Genomic DNA, 16,301 nt, shown 5'->3' on the forward strand with positions numbered 1-16,301 from the left:
TTTTTAACAATACGGGCAAACATTTTAAATTTCAAAATACAATAAATTAATCATTTTCTTCTTTTAAACAATATATTAAAGATTGCTCCTTATTATTTGAGTATCAAAATACATTGTCACTAGTCAATGGCAATTTGCCTTCAATCAAAAATAACAGATGATACATATTCCAAGTGAAGTAAATTGGACTAAACTTTAGATTATTTTGTTCAAGGTCCTTTCACTTACAGGAAAACACTTCAATGTCTCTCGATATACTGGATTTCATTTTGATTAAAATATACTCACAAAACAGAATGACTGAGAATTGTTTGACTAAAAGAATTTGTGCCAGGGCTTCCCAGGGGGCTCAGTGGTAAAGAATCTGCCTTGCCATGTAAGGGACAGCAGTTCGATCTCTGGTCTGGGAAGATCCCACATGACACAGAGCAACTAAGCCTGTGCACCACAGCTACTGAGCCTGTGCTTTAGAACCTGGCAGCCGTAACTCCTGAGCCCACCCACCCTTGAGCCCATGCTCTGCAACAAGAGAAGTCACCACAATGAGAAGCCCGTGCATGCGGTTTCATTAGAGTGAAAAGAAATTGTTGTCTGGCTTCTACAGAAGTGACAGAGAGATGCTAGTCAGGGGCAAAGCTTAGGTTCTAAGGCAGCTCTCTGTGACTTAGGCAAAGCAAGTGACCTTAGTGACTTCATGTTAAACTCAGTTCTCATTTGTAAAATGGGACGAACAGTAGTTTGAAACAGGTAGGACTGTTGGGAGGACTGATGAATATATGGGTAAAATGTCCCATAGATACTTGACACTGGTTATTACTCAGTAAATGTTATGTGTTAATAATGATGGTAAAGGAAACAATGATATGAACAGAAAGAATATATGCAGGTTGCATGCATTTGTCACACTCATTGAAAAGTACACTTAGGATCTGTGTACTTTACTGCATATAGATATCTCAATAAAATAACTAAAGAAAAAGATCACACATAAAGGTAGGAAAACAGGGAGAGAGAGAGAAAAGATATAGACCAGTTGATTCTACTAAACTGAACAAGTTTAACAAAAGTCATTTGCATGAAACTATGTTTTTGCATTAGTCTAGCTATACAAATACTACCATTGACTCTTATATCTGTCTTATATATTCAAAAATCAGATAATCTCATTTTTCAAAATTACAAATTCTGAAATAGACATAGGAACAATTTCAGGAATATTCCATAGTCAATCTGTAATTGCCTATGAAAGCCTTTACTTTCATTGCTTACCTGCAACAATTTTGCAAGGGTTCATTGAACAGTATAGTAACAAAGATGACTAAGAATAATCTCAAACAAGTGCATGGTAGCCAGTGAGAAGCTACTGCACATCAAGCATAGTGACAAGTATTTGATATGCATTTTCTTATTATAATCTTACCAGAAATTCTACAGAAGTAGATTCTGCAACTTATCAACAAATATGGTCTGTGGAACAGTTAGACTAAGGACAATGTCCAAGGTTTCCTTGTATCAGAGCATAGATTGGAACGCATGTCCAACTCCACCAGCTGGATTTCAATCACTACTTCCCAAAGGGCCAGAAGTGCAAAACACAACTGTGTGCCAGTTTTCTACCCAGACATCTAACAGAAGTGTGAGTTTTGATCCATCTTTTGCGTGTGTCAATGCAAGGGGGCAGCCATTTACTTTAAATTCTTGCTTTTTACTGCTGTTGCTTTTACATATCTGTATTTAAAAGGAAGAGAGGGAGAAAGGAAAAGAGACATTGTTGTCCATCATGATATTCTATATCAGATATACAAATAAACAAAGTTCCGTCCTATTGGTTCAAAGTCCAACAGATAAAGAAAAATAAAACTGATGAAATCAAGTAAAACACTTATAACTTGATTTTGAAATAAATTTAGATGTCCCAGAGTATATCCTTCCATCAGGAATACCTCATATTTTAATTCACAACCTCCATGGTGCCCACCAACCTAGGAGACTTGGGATTTTTTATTATTTGATGTTAGGGTAAACTTTGCTTTAATAGAACAGGCAAAGTTATCATCTATGTAATGGAGATTGTGGAAAATGCTTACTACGGATTAATGGGAAAACTATAGGGCATAAGTTGTATTTCTTGTGTTCAGTTTCTTTTAGTTTAGCATACAGCCCTAGTAAGTCTTTTCTGCTACATCACATGGTTCTGTATAGTTCATTGGCTCATATTCAATGAATTGGTAAATAGTGGGGTAGCAGAAGATGTATGACTTATGTGAAGTTTTCTTCCCCAGCTGGTTAAAGTTTAGCCACCAATTTACAGGGGCAGAACACAAAGTTTATCAGCACAATGAGCAGCACAAGACACATTCTCACCCATTTACAGCCACTCCATTCTTTGTTCACTTTGATTCATGGGTCTGTCTTGGAATTTAGCAATGTTGTGTTTCCCTGATCTTGATGTATGTTGCCCTTGCCTCCACTTCTAAGAAGGCACAACTTTTCATTTCTGTCCAACAATCTACGCTTACCTTTTTTTTTTATTATTAAGGTAAAGTTTTATGCTTAATATACTATTTCTTTCTTTCTTTGTACTAACTTGTGGTTCTAATGCCACTAGGGGTTTGTTTAGATTTACTATTTTTCTGTTAGCTTTCTGGTTACAAAGTTGCCCAAGTTCTAAGTGGTGTTCCACCTCTTTTTCTCATGGTCATATTTTTTTTTGTTTATTGTTGGGTTTTTTGGTTTTTGTTTTGTTATCTGCTTAGTTTTTAGGGCACAGTTTGCAAAACCTAGGTGTCATATATAACATGATAGCAGAAATACCTGCCCAAGATTTTAACTTGTCAACGAGGAACACTAAAGTATAGAAGCCTCTTAAAATACATCCATTTAAGAGACTATAAAGAATTCATTACATTTCAAATAATCATATATATATATAGACACACATATAGATTTAAATCAAGACAAGCTATGCTTCTAGGATTGGCAGGTATAAAGTACTTTATCAATTATACTAAAATCACATTAAGGTATGTTTTTAATCTTATTAAGATGTTTTCTAAATAAGTATTTTCTTTAGGGAACTATCACTGGCAGCTTTCACTACAGCAGCCTGGTTGGCCTCCTGAGAAGGATCTAACACTATAGTTTCCATTATATAACAGATGCTGTCTCAACACATAAAATAAACAACTATGATAACACTGAAACTTTCAGATAACATGAAGAACAAAATCCAAGGATAATTCTTCTCCATGGAACTTCTCTTACATTTCCTGGTCTGATCCCCTTATATGTGGCAAGGATGGTATTAAGGATATAGACAGTAAGATAAATTATTATCTTCTGGAAACCTTCCGACTTCCTATGTCACATTCACATATATATATATATATATATGTCACATTCATATAATATGTCACATTCATATATATATATATATGTCACATTTATACATATACACACACATACACACATACATATATCCTATATACAAAGTCTGGCAGCTGTGGTTGAAGAATGCTTTCCTTGAGTATATAGCCCAACTCAATGAGAGACAGAAATTTAAGTTCAGAAGCAATATTTCTTTTGTCCAATACAGCAAAGCAAATCAAAAATTGTGTTTTTTGAAAGAAAGTATACTTCTTAATTCCTAAAGTCAGGTACACAATTTTGGATGAATTCCAACAACTGAATACAGACACCTGACTGAAAAGAAAGAATGAAAGTAAAGTATCTGTATGGCTCTAAAAGGACTTGGCCCATGAGATGACAGAGGTAATCTGGAGGGCACCACGTGACCTAAGGACAATAGGAATTACAGCCACCATGTCAGATTTCTGAGGATTGGCTTTGTGTGTGTGTGTGTGCATGCACACACATGCCCACACGCTCACACAAGGGGAAGGGGCTGGTTCCATTATAGTGACCTGGAAGGCCAAGACATTTTAACAAGTATCATTCTGATAAGCCAAACACACCTTCATCCATGGTAAAGAGGGTTGCCGCTCTATACCACAACTGTGAATGGACGACTTTGAATATCAGCAGGTTTGTGTGTTTATCACTTCATCACTTCATTTATTCTTCCATTATGCATCCATCCACCAGTTAAGAATATCAAGTACCCAGTGTCAGAGAGTCCCTGCTTCCTTCCCCACAGACAAGGCAGGCACCGTGAGCCAGTCCAGCGCAGCTGTTTTCTGTAACTCTTAATCAGTTCCCATTTCTCACCACCGACTCCAATCCAAAGGAAGGGGGTCAGAACCCTGGCACAGTATTTTTTAACCACTGTTGATTTTTATAGATATTAAGAGTGACAAACAGCAGCAAAATATTAATCAAATTCAAGCTACTCTTGTAGTCTGATGATCTAATGAGGATAAAAGCAATATAATTTAACATGCAGAATTCCTTCAATGCATAACAGAAACCCAACAGACCAAAATTTTCATCTTGACATTGAAATGCCTAAAGAGTTATGCTCTCATTTTTGTTTTAATGATCAGATAAATGTTGTCCATTTGGTTTCTTAGCAAAGAAATCCAATTAAAAACTTAGCAGGCACTCTCCCACACTTCTCGTGGGAGTGTAAATTGGTACAACCTTCTTGAAAAGCAATCTGGCAATATGTATGGAAAGTTTTAAATGTTCATACCATTTGGCTTAATAATTCCACTTCTAGGAATACTTTTATAAAAAGATCTACAACTTAAGATTTTTTAAAAAAAATCTCACTATTATTTGTAATAGGGAAAATTAGGTAACAACACAAAATGTCTAAAAGAATAAGCTATATCATAGCCGTAAACTGGCACACGACCATCAAAGATGTTTTTGAACACTTAATACCTGAAAAAAGAGCTTATGAAATAGACTTAAAAGGAATATTCAAAATTAAACATTCTGTACTGTTGCACCTCTATGTAAAATACAACAAATGATTGAAGGTACATAAAACATTGTTTATCTCAGAATCATAAGATTATAATGATTTTTACTTCTTTGTATTACCCTAACTTTCTAATCACTGAGCTTGTGGTTACAAAGGGAAGTAATCTAAAATCCAAAAGCATTTCAAGTTTGGCTGGATATTATGCTAGATTCTAGGGATAAAGGTTCAAGCCTGACTCTTTATCCACACTTCCTACCACCACATCTCCTGGTCCAAGCATCTACCAATGTACTTTCTGACCATATGAATTTGACTATTGGACTGCAAGGAGATCCAACCAGTCCATTCTAAAGGAGATCATCCCTGGGTGTTCTTTGGAAGGAATGATGCTAATGCTGAAACTCCAATACTTTGGCCACCTCATGCAAAGAGTTGACTCATTGGAAAAGACTCTGATGCTGGGAGGGATTGGGGGCAGGGGGAGAAGGGGACGACAGAGGATGAGATGGCTGGATGGCATCACCGACTCGATGGACATGAGTTTGAAGGAACTCCGGGAGGTGGTGATGGACAGGGAGGCCTGGTGTGCTGCGATTCATGGGGTCTCAAAGAGTCAGACACAACTGAGAGACTGAACTGACATACCTCATATAAGTGAAATCAAAGCAATGTATTTTGGAATGCATTTTTAAGGTTAATATACGTCCTACAAACAGATCGTACCATCTCCTTTCAAGGAGATGGATGATGGTGAGAGTTGCACAGTGTGAATGTACTTAGTGCCACTGAAGTATAGAGTTAAAAATGGTTAGAATAGTATGTTTTATATTATGTGACTTTTACCAAAATTAAAAAAGAATTTTAAAAGGAAAGTAAAGGTTCAAATCTGAATCCAGAGACACAGATTATCAGAGTATGTGTTAAAGACCACAGAAGAGCCACAAAATGGGCAGGAAGGCAGGGAGAGGAGAGCAGAATCTCGTGTAAGCATGGAGTAGGTGGCACAGTTGGTAAAAAATCCGCCTGCTAATACAGGAGATGCCAGAGATGCTGGTTCAATCCCTGGGTCATGAAGATCCCATGGAGGAGGGCATGGCAACCCACTCCAATATTCTTGCCTGGAGAATCCCATAAACAGAGGAGCCTGTCAAGCTACAGTCCATGGGGTCACAAAGAATCAGACATGACTGAACAACTGAGCATGTAAACATTTTCTATCAGGCAGAGTTAGGGCAAAAGATACAGCATGGAAATTCATAAAGCATTCTCTTTTCCTTTTTTCATTTTTCTCAAATTGAATATTTTAGACAAAAGATGTATCTGAATAAATACATACTGTACAATTTGTTTATTTACAACAATCTCATGCATCCTAAATCACTTACGTGATGAAACTGAGTGGGACTGTATTGAGGACAGCTTGCCACCAGAGCCACTAAAACACACATTTTATGCAGAGCTGTTTATAATCTCATTTGTTCTAATTATCTTCGGTTCATCCTTAATAAACACTGAGTGGAAAACTTTTTTTCTCATTCTAAATTTTCCACTACAGGGCAAAATATTCTTAAGGACTGCAATGCAGAATGATATGTATTGCTATCCACTTAGAAGCAGAAAAGTAAATAAATGTCACTTTTTCTTCATACTTGGTTAACTAAATTTTAGAAAATGTACTCTATTGTAAAGGGAACGTTTATTTGTCATGTAAGGATAAAAAAGTTCTAGGTCAAAACTCTCTTTCTCTCTCTAAATATATATATATATATATATATATATATATATATACACACACACACACACATATACATATATACAGAGAGTGTGTGTGTGTTTATCACGGTCATAAGACATATTATTGCATGGAAAATGTATATACACAGCATTAGATTTCAGGCTGCCACCCACAATTGTGTTTCTCTGACCTAAATCCAGTGATATCAACAAAATTAAAAATATGCCTTTGAATTTGTGTACACAATTAGCAACATTTTGATAAAATATATGAGGCCTGAGTGTACTATAGTGTTTTATACTATCAAGAAAATAATATTTAAAAAGTCATTCTTCAGAAAAGTTACAGGTCACGAAAAGCTATAAGGCTTTTCCTTCTCTATAGAGTTGAATGGGGTGAGGACCTAGGAAAATGAAAGGCTTCAGCCACTTCCGGAACAGCTGTACTCAAGTCACTCATTCACATTCCTTCTCATCAGAGTGGCCTGAAGATGATTTTATGTAGATGGTTCAATTGCACAAAATGTACTTGCTTCTTTTGAATCTAAAATTAGCAGTTAAAAGGTGAAATGCTCCTACAGTATTACATGCATAATAGTGAAATAACAAAATTGTCCAAATCTCCATCAAAACAGCAAAATTTATACATATCATGGTATAGTCAGAAGAAGAGGGCGACAGAGGATGAGATGGTTGGATGGCACCGACTCAGTGGACATGAGTTTGAGCAAACTTCGGGAGATGATGAAGGACAGGGAAGCCTGGTGTGCTGCAGTCCATGGGGTTGCAAAGAATCAGACAGGGCTGTGCAACCAAATAAGAACAACAACAAATGGTATAGTCATACCATGGAATACTCTGAAGCCAATAATAAGTAGAGTTCAGGAGTGTGTGAGTGAAAGTGAGTGCATATGTGTATAGAGAGAGAAGTGGCTGTATTTTATGTATGGTCATTTATGTATATGTATGTATAATGTATATGTATTGTCTTCATGTATGTATAATTATATACACATACAGAGAGAGATGATCAAGATATACTGCTAAAGCAAAAAATCAATTTTTCTGAATAGTCCATGTAAAATGAATTCATAAAGTAATGATGGTGCAATTAATAATACTTGCTTAACCCATGTCTACCTAGGGAGTACTCATCTATACATTTCATTCATAAAAACTAATTTATCTCTCACAATAACCCTGAATTATTGGCTCTATTATTTTCCCTGTTGAACTGATAAGGAAACTGAAGCAGAGTAACCTGCCAATACTGCTTCTCAAGTTATACAGTTAGTGAGTACTTTTGTCTGTAATACTCCATCTGCCCCTCATTCCCATCTCCTCTTCCTCCTCTGATTTCAAGGACTTCCCTGGCTATCCAGTGGTTAAGACTTCACCTTCAAGTGAAGGGGTATAGGCTGGATCCCTGGCCACAGAGCTGAGATCCCACATGCCTTGCAGGTAAAAAATCAAAACACATAAAACAGAAGCAATATTGTAACAAATTCAACAAAGATTTAAAAGAAGAAAAAAAGAAGCTGATTTCTACCCATGGCTCTGCTTGGACTCCTGAGTCTATGGATTTAGCTGATGCGAGTGACCCTCAAAGGTGAGGTGGAGAAAGGTGGTAGAAGTGGGAGCTTGACATTCACCTCCAGTGCCTTCCCTTCTGCTCACTGCCATGTAGTGACCCAACAGGGCTGCTCTCCTCTCCTTGAGACCACAGTTTCTGCTCTGTAACTCCTTTCCCACAGCTACACTATCATTGAATTACAATAACAGCTTTCTCTCTGCCTGTGCTTTCTGGCCCAGGGGAGTGGGGGTAGGGTAGGGGGTGCGGTAGGGGATTCCCCTCTCACTAACCCAGGTTGCCTCACCATTCCTTGTTTCCCTTCACACCTCTGTAACTAGTCCCTTCCTCAAAGTCTTCAGTCACTTTGATTGGGTCTTTCCTGCCAGAACCTGGCTCACAGAGTAGGAGAAGTGAGTGTTAGTCACTCAGTTGTGTCTGATTCTTTGCAACCCCTCAGACTGTAGCCCGCCAGACTCCTCTATCCACAGGATTTCCCAGGCAAGAATATCAGACTGGGTTACCATTTTCTTTTCCAGGGGGTCAGACAGGATTCAAATTCAGGCAGTTTTGTTCCAGAATCTGTGCTCCACCTCTATCCACCATGCAATCCTGCCTCCTCAATGAGGTAGTGTGTGTGTATTTTGTAGTATTAAAAGACTGTGCACTAAAATATTGACAGGAGTTTTATCTGGGAAGTAGGATTACAGGGGAGCATAAACTTCTCTATTTTATAGTTCTACAGTATTTAAATTTTACTTTATATTTTTCCAATAAATATGCAATAGTGTTATATAATAACCATTAATGACATGACAAAAGGATTTGATACCACTTATTACTACTGACTATTACTTAAAGAAATCTGGTATACCTGTAGAGTAACCCTCCAAGGATGGATACCCACTTCAAAGTTAAAATTTTAATTTTGACTACAGGCTTTTTTATAATATTATGGAAAATCATTCTCTAGCACAGAGGTCTAGACAATATGCTATGCACTGTTACTTTTGGGTTGCAAAAAAAATATCCTTGAATAGGAAAATAGAATATTATTATTTCTCATATTTGGTAATGTGCCAAAGAGATGCTCAGAACCGGCTTTTCTGATGAGATGAAAACCAAAAAAAGAGAAACACTTAATATTACACTTTTAATACTCCAGAATTTAATAATGATGGAATCTTATAGCTTCCTTTGGGGCATTATTAATGTATAATAGGGTAAACATCCTTCAGATTTCATCACACCTGTATGATCAGACGATATAAACAAGATTTTATAGGGAACTGAAGTCTAAAGTCACATTTCAAGCTCAATGTACACATGCACCTCTCTGCTTAGTCACAATGCAGAGAAGTCTTCTATGTCCCTCTTACATGCTACAAATGCAACATTCCCACATCACTTCTTCAACACTCATGGAGAGTTTCCTGCAGAACAAAGGGCTTTAGAAAGAAACTGGGATTCAATTACTGTTTTGCCCTATTGCTATATACTTCAGAATACTTCCTTTCTGAACCTTCAAAGATAACTGCTATAATTTTCTGATACATTAAAAAATTTAATCTTCATGTTTAAATCATAATAACAAATATGTCTTCCTGAAATCTATGGAGCTCAAGCAATGCTTGATATGAGTACCTAACATCAAATTAACTAATTCTATTCAATTAAAGACATCATAAAAGACCAATATTTCTGCTTCAATTCTTCCCATCTTTCAGCCCTTCTTAACGTGAAATGTGAAATCCATCAGTTGCATTTGTGATACTTCCTAAAAGGCAAATTTAGCTTAACAGAAAAAATGTAAATCCAGAAGCCCCCCACATCTAGGTACACGAAACCTCCAGATGCCATTCAAATCCAACTCTCCTACCAGGGATTTAGTAATGAATGACTGCCAGCGGGAAATATGCCACAGCCCCTAATCCTTTAGCCTCCATGACGTCAAGACCTCAAACGTGGAAAAAATCCAGGTCATTCATTATTAGAGCGTAAATGTTAACAATCAATGTCTCCAAGCTGTGGACGTAATTCTGCCCTAAGACCCATCTGTCATCAAAATCTAAATCAGTGAACATTACTCTCAGACTTTTTCTCACTAGAATAAAAGCTGTGTTGGCTATAGGTGAGGCATAACTTGGAATTAAACTATAAATCTTACGTAAATGCTGTATCTCAAGATCACATACAATTGTATATAAAACAATTCAGTTAAACATTAATATACCTAGGCATGAATTATTTCCCCTCCTCTGTAGAGACTGGTGGAGAGCTACACATTAACTTTACATTCTTACAATTATATGCAATACATGTTAGTTAAAGCAAATGGTTCATTTGTCTTATTTTTATGGCTATAGACATTTACTTATACTCAATACATTTTTTTTTCAATCAAAAATGGCAATAAGCTAGAGACAGCATCTCAGATTGCTCTGAGGAACTATTCAAAAGATGTAAGGGAGCAGCCAGAATTTATAGGAGTTTTTGCTGTAAAAAAAAAAATCAAAAAGTTACTGCTTATCACAACAGACATCTCAAGTTGATGATTTTAGTGCTTTTCAATGTGTAGGAAAATTTAAGAGTCTGGGTTTACTGAAATTACTCCTTTGATATATATCTTAACTGTCTAGGGTCAGTATCCTATTTTTTTCCATCCTGAATTCCCCTTAGGGTACACTGTCCTGGATGCTACAGTGGCTGATGGCAGGCAACATTCTTTGTCCACCTTGTTCCTTTAATTTTCATGTATTTCTATAAATGTACCCCAAAATAGCTAATAAAGATAAAACCTGCTGTCAGGAAAAAAAAATGGTAATAAGGTCCTGGCACAGGGACAACCATCTTTTTCATGTCCACCTCAAGGTCTGCTCATAATTTCAGGGGCTGACTGCTAAGCTCAGTAGCTATGTTACTCTGACTATAGTTCACAGCCAAACGAAAAGTTAAGTAGGGGATTCCCATTAATAATTTAGTATTAACTGCTAGAAAAGACAAAATGGAATCTGTTTTTCTCTTCTCTTGCCTATGCACTAAAAATGAAAATAAAATACAAAAGGCATTAATGAAGGAAAAAATGACCAAGAAAATAATTGTTAATAAAAACATACACTTAAAAGGAAACAGGCAGTAAGTTCATTTTTTATTAAAGCATAGTTGATTTACAATGTTGTGCTAATTTCTGCATGTAACAAAGTAACTCAGTTATACATATATACACACTCATTTTATATATTCTTTTCCATTTATCCCAGGAGATTGGATATAGATCACAGTGCTATATTCAGTAGGACCTAGCTGTTTATCTATTCTAAATGTAATCGCTTGCATTTGTAGGGTGTGCTCAGTTGTATCTGACTCTTTGAAACCCTATGGACTGTAGCCCACCAGGCTCCTCAGTCCATGGAATTCTCCAGGCAAGAATACTGGAGTGGGTTGCCATTTCCTCCTCCAGGGACTCCTCCCGATTCAGGATTGATCCCTTGTTTTCTGTGTCTCCTGCACTGGCAGACAGAGTCTTCAACATTAGCATCACCTTGGAAGCCCCAAGTTGCATCTACTAACCCCAAACTACAAATCCATCCCTCTCCCTCTCCTAAATGAGCTCTCTCTCCTAAAAATGAGTTCACTTTTAGATAGCCATGTTTAAATTCAGAATGTGTAAATGAATTTTGAATGTTGTATTCATCAGAAATTCCCAAAGAATTGATTAGCTCCTGAAGAATTATTAGCTAAAAGTGGCTACTAAAATATAAAATATCAGTTTGACCTTGGATACTTCAGACAAAATAATATGATTAAATACTGAGAATGTTACTTCTGGCATTAAATAGCCAGTTCCTCTAAAAAGAGAGAAGTGGCTCATGGGAATAAAAACAGAGATGAATTTTGAAAAATTTTTGAAGATTAGGCTACTTTGGCAAAGCTCTATAACTGCAGTGAAATAGAAGCTATAAAGATAAATGCTAAGAATTCTTTTTCACAGACAATGAACACTGTTGCATGCATTGCTCAGATGGTGTGGCTAGTCTCATCAATCGAAGCAAGAAAAACTGCAAACTTCAGAGTCAGGATTGGACTAATCAGGGTGGCTGTGGGTTTGGGAGTGGAGGAAAAGTGCATAGCAGAAAGTAAGGGTTCCTGGGACACAAGACAGTGAAGAAGGGATATGTCCTCGCCCAGAGTAAAGAAAGGGACGGAAGGGGAAGACTGGTTTTGATTTACTTTTGTTTCCTTGTTTTTGTGTTTGTTTATGCATTTCATAATGCTCATTGGTAACTATGTGGACAATTGTGATGCCAATAGGAAGAAAAATACACATGGTTGATTGTCAAATACATCAGGTGAAAAAATGGAAAAATGCAAAAACAGTAATTCCAATTGATGAAAAGAAATACTAACACAAGCTGCATGGAAAAATTGTGAAACACTATGAAATGGGGGGAAAAACCAAGCAAAACAAAATAAATGAGTGGGTTCATGACCAGCTCAGCTCACACATCTGGATACCTCTGGCTTTCATTGTCTTGAAGCCATTTTATAAATCCTAAGTAACAGAAAACTGACAACCGTGCAAGTTACTGTCCAAACACTTATCCTAAGAGAAATGCATGTTCTGCCATTGGAATGCAGCTGATTCTTGCCCTATAGACAGTGATCAGTTTCCATTTTGAAAAAATTGATTCCATCACACTTTATCTGACAGTGAATGTGGGACACTTTGACTTCTCCTATGAATCAGTTGCCATATCTTATCTGTTTCCTCCTTAATCTGATAAATGAAATATTTGGCAGGTATTCCTTTTATATTTGTGTGAGTCATGACTTAACATTTTTTATAAAAAAAAATCCTTTAGATCTATACATAGGCATGTGCCCTCACATTCACAGACATGTACATCACCAATAATATTTAAGAGCAACTACATTATGGTTGAATTGCAAGTACTTTCCCCAATATACTTTTCTGCATTTTCCAAAATTTGTTTAATAAGCATGGATTACTTCAACAATCAGAAAAGATATTATAAAAAAAAAAATTTAAACATCCTAAAACCTAAAATAATTCTCTGAGAGTTTCTACACATAGAGCTTGGTCTCAAACAAACGTATGTTTTTAATATTTGTGATTAGGTGACCCCTCAAAAGCAAGCTTCCTAAAACACTATATGATCATATTTTCACTTTTAAAAACAGGAGATACATATGTACCAGGAACCTAGAATTGCTAATCCCAGTAAATATATATCACTATATCAATATAAATATCAGGGAAAATGTACTTTAAAGGCCTGACAGAAACTGGGTAAAATTAGAATTTAGAGTTGTGATATTTAAAAAAAAACAACTATACCTTGGATTTAGAAATGAAGAAATACCAATAAGAACCACAACCAGGCGTATCTAGATATTAGTGGGGTGAAGTCCTTCATCTAGTTAAACTGCCTCAGATGTTTCAGAGTGCTCATCAAAATTTATTAGATTATTTATTTCTTGCTAACCCAGAAAAAAAAATCTTTGCACTCCATAGCCTGCCATATTACAAAAGAGACAAAAGTACTGAAATTAGGATGCATGCATGGTAAGTCACTTCAGTCATGTCTGACCCTTTGTGACACTAGGGACTGTAGCCTGCCCAGCTCCTCTGTTTATGGGATTTTCCAGGCAAGAATACTGGAGTGGGTTGCCATTTCCTCCTCCAGGGGATCTTCCCCACCCAGGGATTGAACCTGGATCTCCTGCATTGCAGGCAGATTCTTTACCACTAAGCCACCCAAGGAAGCCCTGAAATGAGGATAGTAATGAGCAATAACTCTTAATGGTAATTTTTTTTTTAAAGCATACAAAGGAAAATAAATATCATAGATCTGAAGACACAGATTTCATAGCAAAGGCAGAAAAGCAAATCCTTATAATTTAGTAGTTTTCATAAAATATCAATATCAGCACATGCATGAAAAAATAGGAAACTTCATTTTTTAATCATCATGAAACTTCAATCCATTTTCTCACTAAATAAGTCAATACACTCGAGTGGACTTTTCGTCTCACTCTGAGCACTCATGACAGAAATAGAATGCATTCAGAAAATTAAAAATTCATTACAAAGGAGCCAAGTAATGATTCAAGAACTATTATGGGTTAAATTGGGCCCATCCTGTCCCCCGAAAAGATACTGAAGTCCTAATCCCAGCACTGTGAATACGATCTTATTTGGAATAGGGTCTTTGCAGATGATAAAGTCAAGATGAGATCATTAGGGTGGGCCCTAGGTGACTCAGTGGTAAAGAACATGCCTGCCAAAGAAGGAAAGCCAGGATTCATAGGTTCGATCCTTGGGTTGGGAAGATCCCCTAGAGGAGGAAATGGCTACCCACTTCAGTGTTCTTGCCTGGAAAATTCCATGAACAGAGGAGCCTGGCAGGCTGCAATCCATGGGGTCACAAAGAGTCAGACACAACTAAGCAACTGAACACACATGCATGCATGATCCAATGTGACTGCATCCTTATACATAGAAAAAATTTGGACTCAGGAACAGACACACTGAGTGAACGTGATGTGAAAACATAAGCAGACCACTACCTACAAGTCAAGGAATGTCTGAGACCACAAAAACCCAGGAGGCAGACATAGAACAGTCTCTGCCTTCAAAATTCTTCCAAGGGACCAATTCTACAGACACTAGTGGTAGAAGGAGAGGGTGGGATGCATTGAGAGAGCAGCATGGAAACATATACATTACCATATGTAAAATAGACAGCCAGCGGAAATTTGTTGTATGGTACAGGGAGCTCAAATCAGGTGCTCTGTGACAACCCAGAAGAGTGGGAGGTTCAAGAGGAAGGGGACATATATATACCTATGGCTGACTCATGTTAAGGTATGGCAGAAGGGAAGTGAAGTCGCTTAGTCATGTCCGACTCTTGGCGACCCCATGGACCGTAGCCTACCAGGCCCCAACCATGGGATTTTCCAGGCAAGAATACTGGAGTGGGTTGCCATTTCCTTCTCCAGAGGATCTTCCCAACCCAGGGATCGAACCCGGGTCTCCTGCATTGTAGGCAGACGCTTTACCGTCTGAACCACCAGGGAAGCCCCTAATGTATGGCAGAGACCAATACAATATTTTAAAGCAATCATCTTTCAATTAAAAATAAATAAATTAAGAAATATTCTATCCTGCAGAACTGAGAGACGATAGCTTTCTGCTGTTTAAGCCATTCAATCTGTGGTACTTTGTTACAGAGTCCCAGGAAATGAATACAAGAATTGACATTTGTCTAATTTCACATGCTTCTTATGATCTCAATTTGTTTGTTCAGTCACCAAGTGGTATCCAACTCTTGGTAACCCCATGGACTGCAGCATGCCAGGCCTCCCTGTCAGCCTGTCCGTAGCCCACCAGACTCCTCTGTCCATGGAATTTCCCTGGCAAGAATAGTGGAGTGGGTCGACATTCCCTTCTCCAGGCCATCTTTCCGACCCAGGAATTGAACCTGTGTCTCCCGCATTGTGGGCTGATTCTTTACCATCTGAGTCACCAAAGATAAAGTATGATCTCAACAGAATATGATGATTTTTTGCTATTGCTTGAAGGGCTTTCCTAATAGTTTAGACGGTAAGGAATCTGTCTACAACGCAGGAGTCCTGGGTTTGGTCCCTGGGTCGAGAAGATCCCCTGGAGAAGGGAATGGCAACCCATTCCAGTACTCCTGTTTGGAGAATTCCATGGACAGAGGAGCTTGATGGGCTACAGTCCATGGGGTCACAAAGAGTCAGACACTACTGAGTGACTAACACTTTCACTTGCTGTTGCTTTAGCACACTGATAATGACTGAGCAAGAGATTTTCTGAAGATTCAGTCCTTTCTTCCCAAATCCACCTCTACCAACACACACACACACACACACACACACACACACACACACACACACACATGGAAAAGAGAGCAAATATCTTTGAATAAACAGTACTTTTTTAAACACAATTTACAACTGACTGGTTGTAAGTTGGTACCATCTATTATTATTATTATTGATGTTCATTAATGCTAATTGTTTCACATTTATTGCCACACTTTTAAATATTAAGAACATTTC

At 37.4% G+C, this 16,301-nt stretch overlaps 1 protein-coding gene across 8 annotated transcripts in view; it reads right to left on the bottom strand.

Moving 5' to 3' along the window:
* PDE3A (phosphodiesterase 3A) overlaps positions 1-16,301 on the bottom strand; it is a 379,994-nt gene that overhangs the window by 214,842 nt on the left and 148,851 nt on the right. The window lies entirely within an intron of this gene.

This window comes from Bos grunniens, chromosome 5 (genome assembly GCF_055505025.1).
Source record: "Bos grunniens cultivar Pamir isolate PY7600 chromosome 5, Bosgru_T2T1.0, whole genome shotgun sequence".
Classification (NCBI taxonomy): domain Eukaryota; kingdom Metazoa; phylum Chordata; class Mammalia; order Artiodactyla; family Bovidae; genus Bos; species Bos grunniens.